This window comes from Petromyzon marinus, chromosome 26 (genome assembly GCF_048934315.1).
Source record: "Petromyzon marinus isolate PM22_M1 ecotype Great Lakes invasive population chromosome 26, UKy_Petmar_22M1.pri1.0, whole genome shotgun sequence".
Taxonomy (NCBI): Eukaryota; Metazoa; Chordata; class Hyperoartia; order Petromyzontiformes; family Petromyzontidae; genus Petromyzon; species Petromyzon marinus.
In genome coordinates, this window is record NC_133692.1 from 11175533 (window position 1) to 11192320 (window position 16788).

Sequence of the window (16788 nt, forward strand, 5' to 3'; positions counted from 1 at the left end):
GCGATGGATATCCCAGGCGGTTTTCATAGGAAGTGCCCAATCTGACTGCAGATCCGTCATGAACCCACCAACTAGCATTTGCAAAATGCAGGATTAAAACAATCCATATTTGCAACATGAGATCGCTTGTGTGTTTCAAATTATGGCAATACATGTGCTTTTTAAATATATATCTGTTTTCCTAATTTCCCAAACCCAAGCACCAACAGAAAAATGCTGAAAGCCAAAAATGGGCATTGCTCGAGTTAAGCTGGGCAGAAAGAAAGGCAGCTTCCGCCCCCCTCCCAATGAAGTGCTCCTTGTAATAACTGAATGGAACCAAATCCTCTTGTAGTGGCTGCTCAGTGGTGGGATCAGCAAGGAATGTGGCCTTGCTGTACCGCAGGTGTCCATATCATGGGCGGGCAGAATTCAATTGCCATGGTTCATGGGCGCAATTCCCGACGGAGACGGAACCTTGGATGGGTTCTGATGGGGCGGGGGGTTGTGTTACTCTGCTGATCGGATAACTTGGTGGGGTGAAACGCGTAATTTCTCCCCCCCTTCATTTTCTCGACTTTTGTGACACGTGTTATGACGTGCGTTGCTGGCTTACGTCGTAGTGAATCCATTTGCCTTTGCTGAGGGTTTTGCGCTGGTTGATGAGATCACATGCTGTATATATATATTTTTCTAGCTATTGTTGAAGTGCCAGAACACTGGGCAGTCGCCACAGCTGAGTGTTCCAACTTGAGATTATGTGGTGTCGCAGCCTCGTGTGCTCACATCTGGCGTGGCCAATGCACTTAAACGTATAATGATATTTCTCCCATACCCTTTGCATTAACTGATCGGACACACTCGGCCCGAATATTGTAGGAAAACTGTTCTGCCTCTATATTTTTTTGTAACATGTGTGCCTACACCCCTGCAACTGCTGTTTGGAATTTAAGATCGCACGCCTTTCTTTTACTCGCACAAACGCCTCTGTATCCACGAGTGGGTTGAAAGGAGCAGGGTGGGGGGAGGGGAAGGGGGGTGGGGTGTTCATATGGAGTTCATTTTGTCATTGTGCCCCACGCAGGTGACCCCCATTTGAGATAGCAGGGAAAAACATGAGCAGCACATGCGCTTTGCCCAGTGGTGTCTTTCATCCCTCTGGGGTCGATCAAATGAGCTCCACTTTGTAGGACATCACTAGCGATCACCATATGCCGATACCGACCGCACAATAATAGTAAAAATATATACACCCCTTTGTCAAACCATTGCTGGATAAAGGCCTTCTCATGCAGTGTCAGTCATGGTTTTTATATATATTTAAAAATATGTGTTTCATATCTCACCACGATGACATGTGCTGGTGAGAAGGTGTCCAGGTTTAGATTCTGATGCCACTTGACACACCTACCTTAGCCATCGCCGGGAATCAAACTCAGGTTGCTGGATCCCGAGTGTAGTATGCTAACTTCAGCGCCACTGTTCCATTGCTCCATCCCTGTTATTAAAATATGGATCTGTATTGAATGCAGTAACATAATTAGTTCAATACATGCCATGTCTTGATATTTTGTTCGGGGACATTACCACCAATTCCCATTATCGCTCTGTACTGCATTCGTCAAAAACCAAGTCGTTTTTTGTTATTTTCTTTCAACCAATCTGCGTGACTTTACTGAACGACCCACATAATATGAATTCCTGCAGTCACGAAAGCTTTAAGTCAAGATTTACATTCGTCGTTTGTTGAGTTAACCGGTGCACGAACACTACCTGACCCCTTCATGGGAATGTGGAATTTCCTACACGCGTTCAGGGCTGCCAACACAGATGGACACGGCGCCCCATACTCATTTGGGCATGGAACACTGGATTATTTTTATTTCTAAAAATTAAGGGGAATTAAAATTCCTGGAATTTAATGGATCTTCGTGATGCTGGATACTGCCCCCCTAGAATACTTTTAGGCTGAGTTTCAAAGGAATAGAGGGCGTAGTTTACAAGAGCTGGAAATAAACCCCACAAACGTTGACAACTTCTGATGACTCCTGGAACAAATACGACTTTTCTTTGGAATGTATTTTTGTATTACAGTTGCCTATCTATGTTACTGTATTCTGCGGATTATGTGGTTGCACTTTTTCCAACGCATTTTCAAGTAAGAATTTGGGGATGCATCTTATACATGTAATCAAGTAGCAGTGCATGTGATGTGACCAGATTTTTATAACTTCATTAACGCTGGAGTGCGTCTTACTCTCCAGTGCATCTTACAATCCCGAGAATATGGTACATCTTTAAAAATAAATATAATTTTAGAAAATAAGGGGTAAAACTATAAGACTCCCCCCTCTCCTTCACCACCACCACCATCCACAATAAGCTGCCATTTGATTACACAATAGTAGGCGCATAGCTGTTTTTTATATATCGTGCAAGTTAGCACGTGTGTGCCTACCCGTCCGTGATAGAACTCTCTCCCACGTGCTTGTCAATGCCCTGCTCTTGTCCGGCCGTCCTCATGCATGCGCTGGCCTGTCTGGACACGTGCCATTTAAAACCTGCACCCCCCACACACTTCAATCCCATAAATTATCTTCCATGATTGGCCACGGGGCCTTGGGCCTCTTCTGCATGGCGCATTCCTTATCTGTTGCACAAGTGAACGTGATATATAATCTGTGACATCGTTCACAAGAGGGGAGATCGCTTGTCGTTGCAAAAACGTCATCGATTACTTGCGAGTGACCAACAACTAAATTGCTCAGGGGTAACAAACTGGCCCAATATGACTATGAGTCCGAAGTCTCTTTAAAAAAAAAAGTATCCTTTCATTTACATTTGTTAGGTGACATTTGTTGTATTTATCAAAACCTAGTGCCACAGAGGATTGGGGCTCCTGCAATTATAATCTGTTGAAAATAAACCTCCTTTAAGAGTAATAATTCAAGCAACATGTCACTTGTAGGCAGTCAAAGGTTTGATTGTGATCATTGGATCGGTCCTCATACCATTCCTTGCATGACACTTGACACCCCAACACTGTATGATGCACACAGCCTTGATTTAAACCACGAGCTCAAAAAGAGTAATCTAAATACATCATTTGATGGATTGAACCACATTCTTACCTATGTTTTCCAGCGTTGTCACTTGGCCCACTATAGGATTCAATGTAATTTGTGACAATATGTACGTTGAACTTTTTTGCACCGTACATAGCCAACCGTGCTTATCGGAGGTGCACGGTGGAAGATAAAACATTTTACTGACTTGCATTGGGAATTAAGCTGGGACAGGTAAGCAAGTACACCTCTTGTTTGTTAGATGATCGTACGGTCTCAAATTGAATGCAGTCTTAAATATGGGTCCGTCCATAAATGATGTCACGCGATTTTGGACGATTTTTTTACCCCTCCCCCCCTTTCGTCACACGGCGTCACAAAAATTCAGACCCCCCCTCAAATATGACGTCACAAAGCTCTGCCCCCCCCCCCAAAAAAAAATTGCTTCAAATCGCTTTAAACTATTGTCATTGTAGTGCGTATTTAATGTGGCGCTGCACTCTGATGTTGTATGAGAAAACATTTATTAAACAGTCTATTTAATAAAGTAGAACGTGTTGTCTATATTTATTTAAAGTTGCGCATTTTGATGTGACGTCACATTTCTCAAACACCCTCCCCCATCGTCACACATCGTCACAAATGTCTGACCCCCCCCCCCACATCATAGGTGCGTGACGTCACTTATGGACGGCCCCTATAACTTCCATCCTCAATTGCGGCCCTTTTCTTACTTTTGGGGAAATTGTTTGAGGGCACAGCGTCGATAGCGCCATCTTAAAGGACGACCACCACCTATTCACGTGACCAAACATCTCGTGTCCCTGGTGTGGTCTCATACGAGCGCTGACAAAGCCCAGCTCCTTGGAACTGAGAAACTCTCGAGGCGGCACAAGCAGCCCGCTGAAACTCCCCAGTCAAGCCCCGCCACTCCACAGATTGCGAACACCTGAGAGAATATCCGCGCAGGCGTTTGAACTCCGCGACCTGAAATTCAACCGCTTCAATCTCCACTATAACGTGTTCTTAATTATAACAACAAAAAAGCCCTCTCCCCCCCCTCCACCCGAAGCAGAAAAAAAAACAGTCTTTCATTGTAAAGGTAGGGCTGTGGCCAATTATGAGGTCACTTCTTTGACACAATGCGGGCCAGTAGCTTTTTCATTTTTCGCTAAAAATGAAGGATCGCGCTGTCGCTTTCAACCGCCCCTGCCCCCCCGACGTAAGAAATGAAAGCCGCGTTGTGCTGAGCGTTGTGCTGAGCGAAGGTGCCGCCCCCGCTCTGCCTCCGACACGCCGGCACGCACCGTCATTCGGACGTTCATTCGGCAAAAGGAAATGGTTGGCGTGTGGACGGCGGATGTGGCCGTATTGACACAAGTGTGAACCGTAATCAGTTGCAGGCCGGGTCCTGCCGTGCCCGTGGCCCATGGGGGCAACCGTGCCGTTCCGCACCAGGGAGGAAAGCCCGCGTGGCTGTGCCCGTCACGTGTGAGCTAATCGACTCACGCCGGCACAATGCATTGGGCTGCGTTAGCAGCAGCAGCAGCAGTAACATATGGGGCAGCAGCTTAATGCTACTTCGACAGCACAGTGTCTACAACATGCTTTGATTTAGCGTTGTGACGGTGCTCGACTCCTTGTTAACCTCTTGAACTTGAAGAATAAAGTCTACGTTCTCATGCCAGGGATGAATCTTCTCATAAGAGGTGAATTATACATATATAAATTATATACGTAAAAAAGGTATACGTACAGCAAATGAACATGTATTAACTCTTCAATGCAGGACAAGGTTATAGCCAAGTGCCACATACAATATAAACGTATGTTTACATCTGGAAGTTCACCAGCATTGATTGAAGCAAGCCTCACTCCGTTGATGAGATACTGAATGTCAAAACTGGTCCAGAGGTTAATATATTGAATCAGTGCTGCTGAAATTACATACTCCCAGAGGGCCGTGGGGTCAATGGGTTGTGTAAGATATGCCTCTATTTATCTAGGGAGAAATATATGAAGGAGACTTATCAGTTGCTTATCTAATTTTGTTTATTCTTCATAATAACATTCATGCTTATTTTGTTTTATCCGACTCCACTGTGCTTGCTTGCGCTGTCTCATTGACGTTCAGCAAGACGGGCCAACTATGCCACTGACTCCACACTGAGTGCCCGTCCAGACAAACTGGCGACAAAACCGCAATTTGACCTAAAATTAGCATGGTGACCTTGCCACCTTTCGTCTTGGCACTGGACGTGGCCGTGAGGAGCCTTCTGTTTGAACAGCGTAGTGACACATCAATGTGATGATGTACATTCCAAGTGCAGTATTCCAATGGGGGTTGGGTTATACGTTACTTTGTAGGACTAGCCGTGTTGCCAATGTTCAACCTCTGTTATGCATGGTGTGCAGACCTAAACATTTCAGGTTTGATTCTCAGGCCTCAAAGGCCACTTTGTTAAGTTGCGTTCAATCTCAGTGTGGGTGCTTTATATTTTTTACTTCAGTGCAGCCCGAAAGCACAGCTGTCACGATACGCATCGGTGCCAGAGAAGACAAAGGCTAGCCAGGTGCAGATATGATCACCAATAGGTACCCCGTAGCGCACCCTAACATTCAAGAGGGCCATATGAGACATTTTAGCCTCGCCTTACACTCACCCCCCCAAAACAACGTTTGTTTTCACCCGATTAATATCTTTCCATGAAATAGCTGTCAGCCATTGGCCGCTCCTGAGCATGTGGTAGCATTTGTAAAACTGCCAAGCCAGTATATACAATGCATTGTTCTAAAAGTATAAAATATTTTTCGTTTTATTTATTCTCATGTGCACCTTACTTTTCATTCCTGTGGTGACTGTTTTCATGGATCTACTTTTGGCAAAACTTAACCGGTTCATTGTAACATTGCACTTGAGGGCGTAGGTGCAGAAATGTTTCCTCTTTGCATGTCTGCATTTAGGATGTAGTATGTCTAAGTTGGAATCCGCTCCACCTGATGGATTTGCATCCAATTACAGCACAGCTATAATCAAACACATGCTGTAATAAAAACACAGTAGAAGATGCCAGGAGTGTCTTGCAGGAGTACAAATCTTTGATGCTAGGTTTCCAATAGTGAAAATATAGGCCACTTATTTGCCGCAATAAAAAAAGGACATTCGGGTGAGTCATCGTGCATCCCAAAATGCAATTGTGAGCTGCTACATAAATGTCCTACCTGAATATCAGTCACGTGGTGTGCCAGTGGAGTAATATTTCGTTTGGGGGGGGCAATATTGCCCATTAACGATGGCAAAATGGGTGCCGGTAATGAGGCAGGAAACTGTGTTCGCTCCTGCGTTAAAATTAGCACATTTACTGGATTGGAACAGCCCTCTGCAGACAAGGCCCTAATTTGCCGCCCGATTGCCCTTCCAGACACCCAGCCGCCAGCTGCCAAAGGCCTCGTTATTACAATTTGTGCAACCTGTCACAAGCAAGTAGCATCATCGTCTGGGTCTTCTCTGGCACTCACCAGGCTTGCCTGCTCTATTAATGAGTTCTTACGCACAAGCTATGAAGTTACCGCAGCATGTTGCATTATTTGCTCATTTGGGGAGCAATGTGTAATTTTCACTCCTTTACAGATTTCCCTTTCCTGTCACAATGATACAGAATATACTCTTCTCTTATCGCTAAATTTGGACGTCAATGTAAAAAAGCACGTGAATGTTTGGAGCCCCACACATCCTTGCTTACATATTAGAAAGGAGGGTTTTGTGCCTTATTTTATTGGTTTAATACGTGGTGGCATGGCATAGGTTCTGGTGGGGTTGACCAGAGCTCTCTCTTTAATGGCCTCAGTGTGACCGGTGCAGCACGACTGCCGTATATCTTTTCCATTGCACAACAGAGACATTCCGGGGCTATGCTTGAACTAGCCCGGAATGGCTCAGGATGTGCCAGGGTTGTTTTTTTCCAGTGCAGAACCCAAGCCATGCTGGCTGACGTCGCGCGCAACGATCGTGTCGAGACGCGTGGAATTGATTTGGCGATGCCGTGTCCTCACAGTGTTCTGACTGGCATCGTATACAATGAATACATTATTAACCCAGCCCCCTGGCCCTGCTTGGCCTCGTGCCAGATCCAGATGTCTTGTGAGGCCAGCGTGACACATTGTAGGTCCGGCTCAGCACCGAAATAGCCAGTTAGGGGGAAAAAAAAGCACCTGCACTCTGAGGGACCCATGCTGACTCAGCTTAAATGCGCCAGTGTGAAAGGGGTAAACCTGTCCGCTATGAAGTAGATTCGACGGCTGTTACGCTCGTGCTCACAATGCAGACTCTGACATTATTGGGCACCAGTTGGACATTCTAGTCAGTTTATCTCACACGTTCAAGTGCAGTGCAAATGAGAGTACAAGCAGCGGGGAGACCGTTTATCTGCAGCACGGTAAACAAATCTATGCCGAGTATAAACACGCGAAGCTTTTAAGACTAACAACCAAAATTAGCTTGTCACACTAATGCACTGTTACGCTTCATTCAAAGGGCAATGTTGGCCCGCATAAGAAGTACACTACTCTTGCGAAAATAATCTTCTCCTAATTGTCAATCCTTCACTTGACAGCACCCAGCAACACTGTCCATGTAGGGACGGGTCTGCACAAGCCTCTAATCCGTACCTGGCCAGACATTCTGCAGATCGGCAGGCAGGCAGGCAGGCCAAGACAAACGCAAGCTGTGGGTAGTGGCACCGCAAGCTGTGGGTAGTGGCACCGCAAGCTGTGGGTAGTGGCACCACAAGTTGTGGGTAGTGGCACCGCAAGCTGTGGATAGTGGCACCACAAGCTGTGGGTGATGGCACCACAAGCTGTGGGTGATGGCACCGCAAGCTGTAGGTGATGGCACCACAAGTTGTGGGTGATGGCACCACAAGTTGTGGGTAGTGGCACCACAAGCTGTGGATGATGGCACCGCAAGCTGTGGGTGATGGCACCACAAGTTGTGGGTAGTGGCACCACAAGCTGTGGATGATGGCACCGCAAGCTGTGGGTGATGGCACCACAAGTTGTGGGTAGTGGCACCGCAAGCTGTGGGTAGTGGCACCACAAGCTGTGGGTGATGGCACCGCAAGCTGTGGGTAGTGGCACCGCAAGCTGTGGGTGATGGCACCGCAAGCTGTGGGTGATGGCACCACAAGCTGTGGGTGATGGCACCACAAGCTGTGGGTAGTGGCACCGCAAGCTGTGGGTGATGGCACCGCAAGCTGTGGGCGATGGCACCGCAGGCTGTGGGTGATGTCACCACAAGCTGTGGGTAGTGGCACCGCAAGCTGTGGGTGATGGCACCACAAGTTGTGGGTAGTGGCACCACAAGCTGTGGGTGATGGCACCGCAAGCTGTGGGTGATGGCACCGCAAGCTGTGGGTAGTGGCACCACAAGTTGTGGGTGATGGCACCACAAGTTGTGGGTAGTGGCACCACAAGCTGTGGGTGATGGCACCGCAACCTGTGGGTGATGGCACCACAAGTTGTGGGTAGTGGCACCACAAGCTGTGGGTGATGGCACCACAAGCTGTGGGTAATGGCACCGCAAGCTGTGGGTGATGGCACCACAAGTTGTGGGTGATGGCACCACAAGCTGTGGGTAGTGGCACCACAAGCTGTGGGTAGTGGCACCGTAAGCTGTGGGTAGTGGCACCGCAAGCTGTGGGTGATGGCACCGCAAGTTGTGGGTAATGGCACCGCAAGCTGTGGGTAATGGCACCACAAGCTGTGGGTGATGGCACCGCAAGCTGTGGGTAATGGCACCGCAAGCTGTGGGTGATGGCACCACAAGCTGTGGGTAATGGCACCGCAAGCTGTGGGTGATGGCACCGCAACCTGTGGGTGATGTCACCGCAAGCTGTGGGTAATGGCACCACAAGCTGTGGGTAGTGGCACCGCAAGCTGTGGGTGATGGCACCGCAAGCTGTGGGTGATGGCACCGCAAGCTGTGGGTAGTGGCACCGCAAGCTGGCCCAACACTTTCCGCTCTTAAGCAGCGGGTGTACAGCCATCACTTATTGGTGGAACGTAGTTTCTTGATCATTCTTGCACTTATGCATTAGCAACTTTACATCAGAGTCTAGCAAAGGCAAATCGTTAATCTGAATGACCAGTGGATGTTTTCACGTTTCTCGTGGGTTATGTACTGATCATGAGTGTAATCGACAAATCGCACCACACCAAGACTGGATATTCTAGGCAGTGCTTGCACAAACTGAGCTTGTACAGACTTTCTGTCCAGACACATCTGTAAGGGGAAGGCACAACACACACTTTGATTCTAATTATTAGTTTTTTTTAGCAGCTAACAATAGCACTCAACAGCCTCCTCGTGCGCTGCGGTTTCAGCTACAACAAGGCTCACGGGCAATTCGTTTGTTTTTAATAACAGCGGAACATCTGCAGCGCGTGTGCAAGGGTGGATTCCATTGAACGGATGTGGAGGAAAGGAGTCGTCTTGAAGGTGAAAAGGAAAGGAAATTGAGTAATAAAGCTGGTGGCTGGGTTGCCAGCGCAGTCCTGCAACACGTCTCCCAAGCAGGACCTTGAACACGTGTGAACAGATTTGACTGCAATGCATGAAAGCACTAAAATAAATGCATGAACGATCACAAAAACAAAGAAGATAGATTTTAAACCAGCCTACACTAATTGTTGCACTGTACATGATATGTTGTAAAGAGTATGCTGTATACATAAACACATCTTTAAATATATATACCGTCTATGTAAGACAAAATGATGCTGGCAGACATTTGAAATGTTTTAAAATATAGATCCTTGTTAAATATCTTTACATAGTTACACAGTATTCCCCCAACGCTGCACTTTGGACATACAGTCACACGTGTGTGCTGTCAATTAATTACGCGTCATAACCACGTGGCAGCTTTCTGCTCGGCGTCTTGGTCTTTTTTATACAAATAAGTTGAGGAAAAAAAAGCATCAGTCTCTGCCAAGGTTAATGGATTCTTATACATAGACTGTTTAACTGTTAGCTGACAGTGGGCATGTGCATTGCTTGCTTTATGCTAGAATAAAATGCTAAATAACGCTTTAGCAGTGGTAAAACGTTTAATTAACATCAGTCCTTAAACGCACAATAGGTGCATCGAAATGCATGTAAAAAAAATCGATGTTTTTCAAAATGCACATAGGTACTCTGTAATGGATGTCAACCCTGCAGCCATTAGAGGCGCTACCATGCACCACGACGTAAACAAATACATCAATTGTCGAATAGAATCGAGACCCTGACTCGATTAAATGCATCGGGTCGCCGAGGCGTTGAATGGTTCCACCTCTCTGAGACCAGCGATCTTCACTCGATTTCAGAGGGGGCCCACTTTCGCCGATGAGACATCATCAGTGTGAGGGGCCGCCACACATTTGGAACCATTTGGGGGGTTGACAGCAGCAAGATTATGATGATGACGATGGGGCGTGTTGCCACTATTTACGTATCGTCGGGGGCCACGCTAAAGGCCAACGGGGGCCACACGGTTCCCGTGGGCCCTGCAATGAAGAACACTGGCTTATGCGGTTGTTTCAGTGGTTGGCCACTGTAGATCCTATTTAGATATTGTCGTGAAGTCACGCCGACGCTGGGTTTTACAGCAAATGCTGGGCATTCCGAATGTCTCCACCCCAGGATTGTGCATTGCTGCTGCATTATAGCGCGCGTAAGAATAAGTGTGAGCATGTGCAGGGAGTGCAGAGTTATTTATTTACAACACACATTGGATTGTTGTCTCCTTACATTGCATCGATGAGAGAAACATCTTATGTTACTGAAGCCTTTGAGGACAACCTTGTATACCCTCACACTGCGTACAGCTATCATGTACTTATATTGGATTTTGAACATTCCATAACCATTAACGTCAGGAAGGGAGAATGTTTTTGTACCTTATCAACATGGAATACAGTAATGAAGAATTTCTGCAAAGGCCTGGCAGTTTGAATCCATTAATATATATTTTTTTCAGGTATGGCCCACTGAGCTAAAAAGCTCTTTTGCAGAAGCGAGCTGGCGTTATGATATTCTCGCGTGTAAATGTGTAGCAGCCAAATACTCTACACGCATGCTGATTCTAAATATGGAGGGAAAACCCGCAGGACCCGGAGAAAAGTCCACGGGGAAGAACACTCCAAACATACAGGCGGCGGCGTCAGGGTCGGGATCAAACCCACGACCTCCTGCATACCAGAGGAGGTAGTTAACGTTTCGCCACCACTTTCTCAATCGCCCCCGCAAGGTGAAAAACCTTGCATGCACAAAAGCGTAATCTACAATTATCTGCACCTTCGCAATCTCACCTGAACGTCACAGCATTCGTGCTGGGGGCTATTTACGCGTCTGAGGCACTGTGAAGTGAGAGCCTACGTTACGATATCAACAAGGTGGGGTCTGCAATTCCTGCAGAGGCTGATTCCGCAGTCAATGCGACTTATATAATTAATGCATGTTTTATTTAAATCTTGATTTAAAACTTTAATGACTGCAGGAATCAATACGCTTTGGTTCTTTCGGTAAAGTCACGTAAGGTATATGCTGAAAGCACGCTTTCCCACCTGATGACGGACGCTTGTATTGCGCCCGAAACGTCGTGATTTATTTTATTATATACCTACGTGACTTTACCGAAAGAACCAAAGAGCGTGTTTTATTTATTCAGATTTAATGACCGGCTTACCCTTTTCTCTATTTTGCACTCCTATCGCGTGTGTGTTTGTGTTGTTTGTTGTTGTAACTTGCTGACCCGCCCAATACTGGACATCTGTGGAAAAAAAAAGTCTCGAGTTTCGTAGGATTCCTGCCTGCAGTCTCAAAAAAGATTCTGATTCTGACTGCTGAATTAACGACGCGACAAACTGTAACTTGCGGCCATAATATTTTGGCGAAATTGTTGTTGAGTAAATATCGCATTTTAAATCTTGTTATGGTGGAACATCTCCAGTGGAAAATGAAGAAAACTAGCCAATTTTTATTTTTGTTCAAGAGGCATGCTTGGCATTGCTGGTGGAATTAAAAAAACACTTTTGACAGATTTAGACCCACATAACTATTGAGAATATCCAGAAATGTTCCAACAGCCATTACATTACGTTGCTTTTTTAAAAAGCACTGACCTTCTTAAGTATTTTTTTCTTCATAATTGTCCCAAAAGTATTTCTGAAACCTGACCACATTTTTTTTCCCTTCGTGCTGATTTCAGAAATATGCTCCTAATGTAATTTGCGTGCATTTTTCAGGCTGTGTGGTAGTTACAGACTCCACTGACTCTAGTTACCCAATGCAATTACTTTAAAAAAACTATGCTGATAGTCCATTTATATTTATTATTTTTCAAGTAAAGACTTGCCAGTGAACAGTTGCATGAGAATTACAAAAATAAAATATTAAGTTTTTAAGATAGTAGTAACACACCACCACGGGGAGAGAGACACGCAAACTTCAAATCTACAGGCGTCGTTAGGGTCTGGATCGAAGCCACGACCACCTGCACAGCAGGCGAGGGAGTTAATATTTCTCTACCGTGGCGCCATATCTTAAAACATGGCTCATACAAGGAGTTATGTTTGCATTGACCACAATACCTGCGGTCGGAATGCAAACAAAAACATAACTCTGATAATGTACGCATACATTATCAGAGTTATGTTATGTTTTTTGTTTGCATTCCGACCGCAAGTATTGTGGTCAATGCAAACGTGACTCCTTGTTAAACAGGTGTCAGTTTTGTTGCCAGATAAAAGGGTAAAAAAAAAACAATTATTATTTTTTTCTACTGGCAAAGAAGGTTCCAATGATGGCTCATACACATACATAAAAAAAACATAAATACAAACCAAATATTTTACGTAATATTGTTGGCTATTTGCAGGTGTTATATTTTATATATTACATAACCCCACAATATCCCACTCTTGTGTGTTATTTCATGGGGTCTTTAACTTCCATTCTATAACAGGTTGTGTACTTTGGCAATATCTCCATGGAAAATCCCAGGCAGGCAGGAGTGGAAATGAAAGTGCAGACTCAATGAAAATTGATCCATCGGTACTCACGCAGCCTGCAATGAATTATATGCAAGCACCCAGTACCTGGACCACCAGGCAGCTCATACATTGCAAATGCGTCGTTATTTTCATTGCGCGAGTAACAAACGGTTAATTTAGTTTTTCATTGTCACATAAACTCGTTACGTTTTATCCGTGCGTCATGGATAATGTGATTTAAGTCTTGATCGAGAAGGATGGTTAACTCCAATTAGCTAAACGAAGATATAATGGCTCCAGTGCTGGTAGCTGAACAAGTCACCTTGGACAGCCAATTGGATCATTGTCTCTTGCAACGTACAAGAGTGGTCCGAGTTCTGTCCCCGTGTCCACTGCGTGTTCGGCCACGAAGTAAGCGTTGGCAGAATTTGCCCCTCCATAGCCCCTGAGATGGCTGTGCGATGGCCCGTGATACAATTACAATTATAGGCGCGCAATCGTTACCAAATAGTTTTTATTCTTTAGGTAAGCACAGAGTGTGGAATTTGAACCTGACTTTGGCCAGGGCCTCACGGTAATTGCCGTAACACACGACGACATTGGCACGCACGCAGAGGAGAGTTGCCTGATAATGTTTGTGTTGTTGAGCGCAGTAACATTTCGTAGTGGCACACTACACACAATAGCACATCTGTCTTAAACTCAGGGTCGGACAGCAGTTAATGTTTGAACTTCACGCTAGTGTGGAACATCTTCACTTGGCGCCGCACCAACATTATAGCCATGACATCATTTTTTTTTTTAATTCTCAGCTTGTAGCCCCCCTAAAAGTAAAAAAACCGTTTGGCGCGGTGTTGGCATTGGTGCACGGGCACAGCCTGAAAAACACCTCGGCACCATAGTGAACAAGACTGCCTTACAACAACAACAACAAAACGGCAAGCTAACATGTCTATCTCTTTAACTTGCTGTGGTGAAAAAGAGTCATTGGCAACATCGTCGTTCCCCTGTCAATCACGCGCATACGGGCGCAGCCCTGCCAATTGGTTGCTCACGCCAAGGGCTGGCAAAAAGGGCCTGGGCTAAAAGTAGGTCAAGAGAGACAACCCCCCACCCCCCCCCCCCAACTAGTGAGTATTTGGCCTACTCTTCCATGCTGGGCAGATGTCTTTGAAGCAGTGGGAGTACCCACACTTAACCCCACCACACGCGACCTGCAGAGAGGCGAACTGCAGTGTGTCCAATTATACTGCTAGGTGGACAGGTGGGCAGATTTTAAAGAAAAGTGTGTAATCGGTGACATCTCAGACCGTGGCCCTTCTTCACAGCACAGTCGGCCAGAGAGGTCGAGTGGCATCAACTGTGATAACATATGCGCTGGGGGATGCTTTGGTCAGAACCACACCCGGCCGCTTTTGTCTCCCCAGTGGTGATGTTTACTCCACACCGCACCAGGTCCTCATTTGAGGCTGAGTCGACCTAGGGAAGGCCCAAGACCGGTTCAGATAATCGTCACCGGCGTTGGCCGTGAGCGGGAATCGAACTCGGGTTGCCGAATTCATTGCGCAGCGTGCTAACTGCTACACTACCGCTCCCCAATAAGACAAAGATCCCCCGTATAGCCTTACCAGACTGTTGGGACAAGTGCTGTTAGCAACCACCTATGAAGGCCGGAACGGTACACGATGGGGTGGATGGCCAGCACCACGCACGACCGCCTTTGTCTCCCCAGCGGCGATGTTTACACACCGCACCAGGTACTCATTTTTCGGCTGAGTCGACCTAGGGAAGGCCCAGGACCTGTTCAGATCATCTTCACTGGTGTTGGCCGACTGCTCCCCACACACACGTACACACACACGTATACACAGACGTATACACACACACGTACACACATACATACACACGTACACACACACACGGACCTACACACACACACACACATGTACACACAGACGTATACACAGACGTATACACACACACACGTACACACACACGTACACACACACGTATACACAGACATACACACACGTACACACAGACGTATACCCACACACATACACACAGACATACACACGTACACACACACACACGTACACACACACGCCACACGCCAAACTGTCGGCACAACGAATGTGGTCTTGCTGGCACCAACTCCCCTGTGCCAGGCACAGAGCAGCCCTCCTCACACAGCCCCCAGTGCGTTTGGCCACTCCTCACCCCCCCTGATTGATGAGACCTCGAGCAGTGTGGGCTCCTGGGAAACTGGGGTCATACGCTGACCCCTTGCCTGTGGCACAGAGACACAGAGAGAGAGAGAGTTGACGGGCTCCACCCTTTGTTAGCGAGCATCCAGGGGCGTTAAGTGTTTACACAATGCCAACGTGTAAGCGTGTACTCCCCACCACGCAACGCAAATGAAACTAATTGTTGATTAATTCATTATGTTCACCTACAAATGTACATGCTGTACGAATGTACCTAGAGTAGATATTGTGTGCGGTGTCGGGCTTTGCCCACGACCGTAAACCTCAGTGGCAAAGTCCAGTGGAGAGCAATGACTATGTTTACTTACGATCGGGATCTTATGAGAGTTTAGCTTGAGACTTACAGCAATTTGGAACTTCAAGCGGACTCTCAGTCGTAATTTTAGGGCAAAATGCAGACAATTCTAGATTTGAAGCTTTCGTGACTGCAAGAATTCATGCTCTTTGGTTCTATTCGGTAAAGTCACGTAGGTAAAAAAAACAAATTAAAATCACTTGGTGCAGTGATTTGACTGTGACTGGTCCCACCTGAAGACGGAGCTTGCGTTGCCTCCGAAACGTCGTGTTTTAATTGTTTCTTTTATTTTTTAATTAGTTTTTTTTACCTACGTGACTTTACCGAATAGAACCAAAGAATACAAAATGCAGACATTTTGGCATTAGGGTAGTTACGGTTGCTTTGGAGAAACAGGACAGCACACACAGAGAAGCACACGAACTATAATGCAACTCATTATTTGGTCATAGTACGTTGGCAGTGGTGCACACACGTAACAAAACAACTTTCACTCATGAACAACGTTATTTTAAGAAATACATAATAGGTGACGTTTTGGGCAAGGGGCCTGCTTCATATTGCTCAAAACGTTTATTTTGTATTGGGTTGCAATTGTAAGTAACAGCTATAATTATCAGACGAGTACATCGAACCGTTCATAATCATTGGTTCACTGCAGCTCAAAGATTCGGTCCTACAAGGCGTGTGGTGAAGTCTGGTAGATGTCCTATGTGCATGCTCGGCGTTTGAAAGCCTGAAGATCGGGATCGGTGATCTCACCGACATTCAGCCGTATCCGGACAGCAGAGTTACCGGTCATACACCGTGTGCGCGTTTTCCCTTGAAGGCGGCGTTACGAACGAATGCATTCAGCTTCAACTGTAATGCAGCTCACCTTCAAGACAATGTTACGGCAAAGTGTTGTTGCAAACTTGCCAAAGTACTCGAGTGATAAACGAATGCCAGTGCAGGTTGTATTATTCACTTCCCGTCTGTAAATGCGTGTTGATGTGTAAAACAGTTTTGCAGATAAACCACTCATGGCACACCAGGACCTGAGAACTCAATCTGCTAAAGGTAATGAATAACTTTTATGGATTTCGCTACATTTGATAGGCGGTTCTACATCGTCAGCACACGAACAAAGACAGTCTGCTGCTGCTGC